General features: G+C 40.1%; 1 pseudogene across 1 annotated transcript; it reads left to right on the top strand.

Annotated features, from left to right (window-relative positions):
* The first annotated feature begins 3,133 nt into the window (after positions 1 to 3,133).
* Positions 3,134 to 4,737, top strand: LOC309657240 (ras-related protein R-Ras2 pseudogene; annotated as a pseudogene). Its single transcript has one exon. The product of its transcript is annotated as a ras-related protein R-Ras2 pseudogene (transcript).
* Positions 4,738 to 6,532: the final 1,795 nt, after the last annotated feature.

Genomic DNA, 6,532 nt, shown 5'->3' with positions numbered 1-6,532 from the left:
AATAATTAGTGATGTTGGGCATGTTTTCATGTGCCTCTTGGCCATCTGTATGTCTTCTTTATTTATTTATTTATTTTTGGTTGTGTTGGGTCTTCGTTTCTGCGTGAGGGCTTTCTCCAGCTGTGGCGAGCGGGGGCCACTCTTCATCGCGGTGCGCGGGCCTCTCACTGTCGCGGCCTCTCTTGTTGCGGAGCACAGGCTCCAGACGCACAGGCTCAGTAGTTGTGGCTCACGGGCTCAGTTGCTCCGCGGCATGTGGGATCTTCCCAGACCAGGGCTCGAACCCGTGTCCCCTGCATTGGCAGGCAGATTCTTAACCACTGCGCCACCAGGGAAGCCCCCATCTGTATGTCTTCTTTGGTGAAATGTCTATTTAGGTCTTCCGCCCATTTTTTAATTGGGAGTGCTTGTTTTTTTGATATTGAGCTCCATAAGCTGTTTGTTAAATACATGCAATTTTATTATAATAAAATTGTTTTCAATAATTATATTCAATAATTAATCAATTATAATATATTCTATTATATTTGAATATGATATTTAATATATATTACATGTATATGATGTATATATTATATATAATATATTCAATTCAATAAAGCTGGAAACAAAACAAAACATCTCCCAAAGCTGTTCCATTAAATTCTATGGCTTCAAGAAACTGTTAGATGCTCATTGAATATCATGATAATATCTTCATCAGCAGCCTATAGATTTAAAAAAATAAAAAAGATAAACTTGTGTTCTTTGGGAAAAACAATCTTACCTGGTTTGCTTGTTTTTGTATTTTAAAATACAGAAAAGTACCATAAAAATTATAATAAAAAGTCATATTTGAATTCCCAGAGTAAACAAATATTGATACTTTCTCAAAAAAAAAAAAAAAAAGATTTACTAGGTTGCATCCAGATGAGCCTTTACTCTAGTCCTAATAAAGCTCCACAACTAAGACATTCCTCTTCTGAGAACTCTATCTGATGCCTTGTGTATTATGATGCCTCCCCACTCCAGCTTTGCACACAAAATATTCCCAGCCCTAGGTGAATGTGGGAATTGTTTGGCCTACTGCTTTCTAACAGACTTTCCCCAGCCTCAGATAGTGTCCTCATTTGCATTCACAAATTAATGCTCATCAAAAGGACTCAGGGGCTTCCCTGGTGGCGCAGTGGTTGAGAGTCTGCCTGCCAGTGCAGGGGGCACGGGTTCGAGCCCTGGTCCAGGAAGATCCCACATGCCGCGGAGCAACTGGGCCCGTGAGCCACAATTACTGAGCCTGCGCATCTGGAGCCTGTGCTCCACAACAGGAGAGGCCGCGATGGTGAGAGGCCCGCGCACCGCGATGAAGAGTGACCCCCGCTTGCCGCAACTGGAGAAAGCCCTCGCACAGAAACGAAGACCAAACACAGCCATAAATAAATAAATAAATAAATAAAATTAAAAAAAAAAAAAGGACTCGGGGGAACCCTCTGCAGATCACCAAAGTTCTTTCTTTGTGCAGTTCCCTCCTCTCTGGCACTCTGCTTGGCTAATAATAGCTGCCTTCACCTCCAGAAACTCCAGTATCTATCTCTTCAACTCAGCAAGACCACCAGACTCTGAATTTCCCTTCCCTCCACTGCAGTGTAGAAACTTCCTCCAGGGAATAAGTTGAGGCAATCAAGGGGTTTGCTTCATTAATTTCCCATTTCTCAGGGTTCAGGGTCTTGCAAGGCCTGTTGCCCAATGTCTGAAACATTGTTTCACATATTTTGTCTGGTTTTCTAGTTAAGTGGAAAGGTAAATCTAGTCCCTGTTACTACCTCATGGCTAAAAGTGTAAGTCCCTCCTAACTCTGGTTTTGCATTCCTCAAATCTATCTTCTTCCTTATAAAGCCAGAGTGATATTTCATAAATGCAAATCTAACATTATCTCTCCTCACTTAAAACCCCTCAATTGCTTCCACCTGACACTAATCCCATTCTTAAACTCTAGGTTCCTGTCATGCTAAGCAGTCCTGGAATTCATCAGGCTGTTTCATGCACCTATGTTTATTTTACTCCCCACTCCTTTAGCCTTTAAAATATAGCTCTCTGTGGTCAGAGGGTAAAAACTTCCAGTTACAAGAAGAATAAGTTTTGGGGATCTAATGTACAGCATGGTGATTATAGTTAATAATTTGTATTATATACTTGAAAGTTGCTAAGAGAGATCGTCAACATTCTCACCATAAAAAAGAAATGGTAGCGACTCCCCTGGTGGTTCAGTGGTTAAGAATCCGCCTGCCAATGCAGGGGACACGGGTTCGATACCTGGTCCGGGAAGATCCCACATGCCGCGGAGCAACTAAGCCTGTGCGCCACAACTACTGAGCCTGCACTCTAGAGCCTGTGAGTCACAACTACTGAAATCCAAGTGCCACAACTACTGAAGCCTGCACACCTAGAGCCCAAGCTCCACAACAGGAAAAGCCACAGCAATGAGAAGCCCGCTCACCGCAACAAAGAGTAGCCCCCACTCCCCGCAAGGAGAGAAAGCCCGTGTGCAGCAACGAAGACCCAACACAGCCAAAAATAAATAAATTTTTTAAAAAAAGAAATGGTAGTATGTGAGATGACAGAGGTATTAGCTAATGCCATGGTGGTAATCATTTTGCAATATAGAAGTGTATCAAGTCAACATGTTGTACACCTTAATATTACACAATGTAATATGTCAATTATATCTCAATGGGAAAAAGAAAGGGACAGCTCTCTGTATCCTTTATGAAGACTTCAATAACCACTCCCTGCATCTGGCACAGTCAATTCCTTCTTCCTTTGTACTGACATTTTATCTAGTACTGAATTCAGTTGTTGTTATTATTGTTAACTCTATTATTATCTGTTCATCACACATATATTAAAATTAGTTGTGGGCGGGTGCTACAGAGAGGTGTAGAGGAGCGAGACCCTGGCCTCTGACGCTCCTGGCCCCTGAGGTCACCCTGCTTCTCCACCCCTTGGGCCTGACCGGCCAGCCCCAGGAGTGCTGCGATGCCACCAGACCCTGGACACCTGCGGGCCACACACGTCCCCAGAGCTAGACCTAGGTCAGGCGGCAGCTCAGTGGCCAGGCTGGACTCTGGACATCCTGGTGGTGGTGGCCCACTGACCTAACGGCTCTGGCCAGAAGTACCAGTTGGTGGTGGTTGGTGGGGTGGCTTGGGCAAGTTGGCGCTCCCCATCCAATTCATACAGTCCTATTTTGTAACAGATTGTGAGCCAACCATCTGCTTTGTGTATGTGTGATAGATGACAGAGCAGCCCAGCTAGATATTCTGGATACAAGAGGACAAGAAGTTTGGAGCTATAAGAGAACAGCTCCTGAGAACCGATGAGGGTTTCCTATTGCTCTTTTCAGACATGCATAGAGGCAGTTTTGAAGAAATCTGTAAGTTTCAAAGACAGACTCTCAGAGTAAAGGATCATGATGAGTTCCAATGATTTTAATTGGTAATAAAGCAGACCTGGATCATTATAGACAGGTAACATAGGAAGAATAGCAGTTAGCCCACAACTTAAGGTAACATACTGTGGAGGTGTCAGCAAAGATTAGGATGAACGTAGATCAAGCTTTCCATGAACTTGTCTGGGTTATAAGGAAATTTCAAGAGTGGGAATGTCTTTCTTCACCAACGAGGAAAGAAAAAGACAAGAAAAGCTGCCATTGTGTCATTTTCTAAGAATTATTTGAGTTTTAGCTACCAGCTGCCAGGAAAAGCCTGCATCTTCTCCTTCTCTCCTTACAGTTTACATCATGTTGGTACCTTTCTAGCCTTAGACAAATGATCCTGGTAGCCTTAGACCAAGAAGCTGGTTAATCCTTTCCATGAAGCAAATCTTATGGTCATTTCAAGACAGATTTAAAGGAAACACTAAGGATGCTTCAAAAATTACCTGATTCCATATACAAAAATGAACTCAAATGAATTGAAGACTTAAATGTAAGACCTGAAACCATAAAAGTCCTAGAAAAAAATATAGATGGTACACTCTTTGACATCAGTCTTAGCAATATTTTTTTTGGATATGTTTCCTTAGGCAAGGGAAACAAAAGCAAAAATAAACAAGTGGGACTACATCAAACGAAAAAGCTTTTGCATATCAAAGGAAACCACCAACAAAGTGAAAAGGCAACCTAATGAATGGGAGAAGATATTTTCAAAAGATATGTCCCATAAGGGGTTGATATGCAAAGAGCTCATGCAACTCAATATCAAAAAAGCCCAAACAATTTGATTAAAAAATGGGCAGAAGACCTGAATAGGCATTTTTCAAAGGAGACATACAGAAGGCCAACAAGCACCTGAAAAGGTGGTAAACATAACTAATCATCCAGGAAATGCAAATCAAAACCACAATGAGATACCACCTCACACCTATCAGAATGGCTGTTATCAAAAGGACAAGAAATAACAAGTGTTGTTGAGGATGTGGAGAAAAGGGCACCCTCGTGCAAGGTTGGTAGGAGTGTAACTTGGAGTAACCACTATGGAATACAGAGTGGAGGATTCTCGAAAAACGAAGAAAAGAACTACCATATGATCCAGCAATTCCACTCCAGGGTATATATCTGAAGAAAACAAAAATGCCAATTCAAAAAGATACATGCACCGCAGTGTTCACTGAAGCATTATTTACAATAGCGAAGATATAGGAGCAACTTAAGTGCCCATCAATAGATGAATAGGTAAAAAAGATATGGCATGCATATATATATATATAATGGAATACTACTCAGCCATAAAAAAGAATGAAATCTTGCCGTTTATGACAATATGGATGGACCTAGAGGGTATTATGTTTAGTGAAATAAGTCAGAGAAAGACAGATACTGTATGATTTCACTCATTTGTGGAATCTAAAAAATGAAACAGATGAACAAACAAAACAAAATAGAAAGACTCATAGATACAGAGGAAAAACTGGTGGTTGCCAGATGGGAAGGGAGTGGAAGGATGGGTGAAATAGGTGAAGGAGATTAAGAGGTACAAAATTCCAGCTATAAAATAAATAAGTCACAGTACGTAATGTACACATAGGGAATATAGGTAATAATGTTGTAACAACTTTGCATGGTGACAGATGGTAACTGGGCTTATTGTGGCGATTATTTCATAATGTATAAAAATATTGAATCACTGTTTTATACCTGAAACTAATATATTATTGTATGTCATATATAACTTGATTAAAATAAATAAATATATATATAATATTTTAAAAATTATCTGATTCCTTTTAAATATGTATCTATATACACAAACATATTCTTTTGTAGGGGCTTTTATTTTAGTAGAAATGGATCAGTTTTGGAACCTAAGCTGTTTGCCAAGCTGAAGTCATAGGTTGTGAAATAACTTTTATCTTCTAAAATCATTGCCTACTGTTATTCTAAATAGAATCATAGGGAGTTTATTTAAAATGTGAATTTTTGTAAGTCAGAAAGAGAAAAACAAATATCGTATATTAATGCATATATGTGGAATCTAGAAAAATGGTACAGGTGAACCGGTTTGCAAGGCAGAAATAGAGACACAGATGTAGAGAACAAACATATGGACACTAAGTGGGGAAAGTGGGGGGGTGGGATGAATTGGGAGACTGGGATTGACATATATACACTAATATGTATAAAATAGATAACTAACGAGAACCTGCTGTATAGCACAGGGAACTCCACTTCTCTGTACAGTAGAAACTAACACAACATTGGAAAACAACCATACCCCAATAAAAAAATAAAATATGAATTTTTGCCTGTCTGAAAGTTTTGATGTCAACTTTAGTTAACCTTAAATACACTGAATTGAAACCACAAAAGTGAGGCAACTAAAAACTTTACTGATGCTACAGCCTTTGTTTGCCAGTGGCCAAAATACCAAAATGTCTACTGTATTTGCAGATGAAAAACTGCTTATAAAGCCTTTATTATTACTCCTACTCGTAAAGATGACAATATTCTGTGTGGCCAAGTATTTGGACTCATTCTGGACTTAGGTGTTTCAATGTTCATGGTTTATTTTAATAAATTTATTTATTTATTTTTGGCTGCGTTGGGTCTAAGTTGCTGTACACAGGCCTTCTCTAGTTGCGACGAGCAAGGGCCACTCTTCATTGCAGTGTGCGGGCTTCTCATTGCGGTGGCTTCTCTTGTTGCAGACCACGGGCTCTAGGTGCACAGGCTTCAGTAGTTGTGGCACACGGACTTCAGTAGTTGTGGTACACGGGCTCAGTAGTTGTGGCACACAAGCTTAGTTGCTCTGCGACAAGTGGGATCTTCCCGGACTAGGGATCAAACCTGTGTCCCCTGCATTAGCAGGCGTATTCTTAACTACTGTGCCACCAGGGAAGTCCCGTTCTTGGTTTTTTAATTTAATCTTTTCACAGCCATGTTGAGACTAAAAATAATTTTTTCTGCCTTTCTTTTCAACCATTTCTAGATAAGGAATTCAAAAAACCCAAAACTGATTTTGTTTGTAATATTAAATATGGAATTGATCTTTCCAGGGTC

Source organism: Balaenoptera physalus (assembly GCF_965194825.1).
Source record: "Balaenoptera physalus genome assembly, chromosome: 1".
Taxonomy (NCBI): Eukaryota; Metazoa; Chordata; class Mammalia; order Artiodactyla; family Balaenopteridae; genus Balaenoptera; species Balaenoptera physalus.
This window is presented reverse-complemented; position numbering and strand designations above follow the sequence as displayed.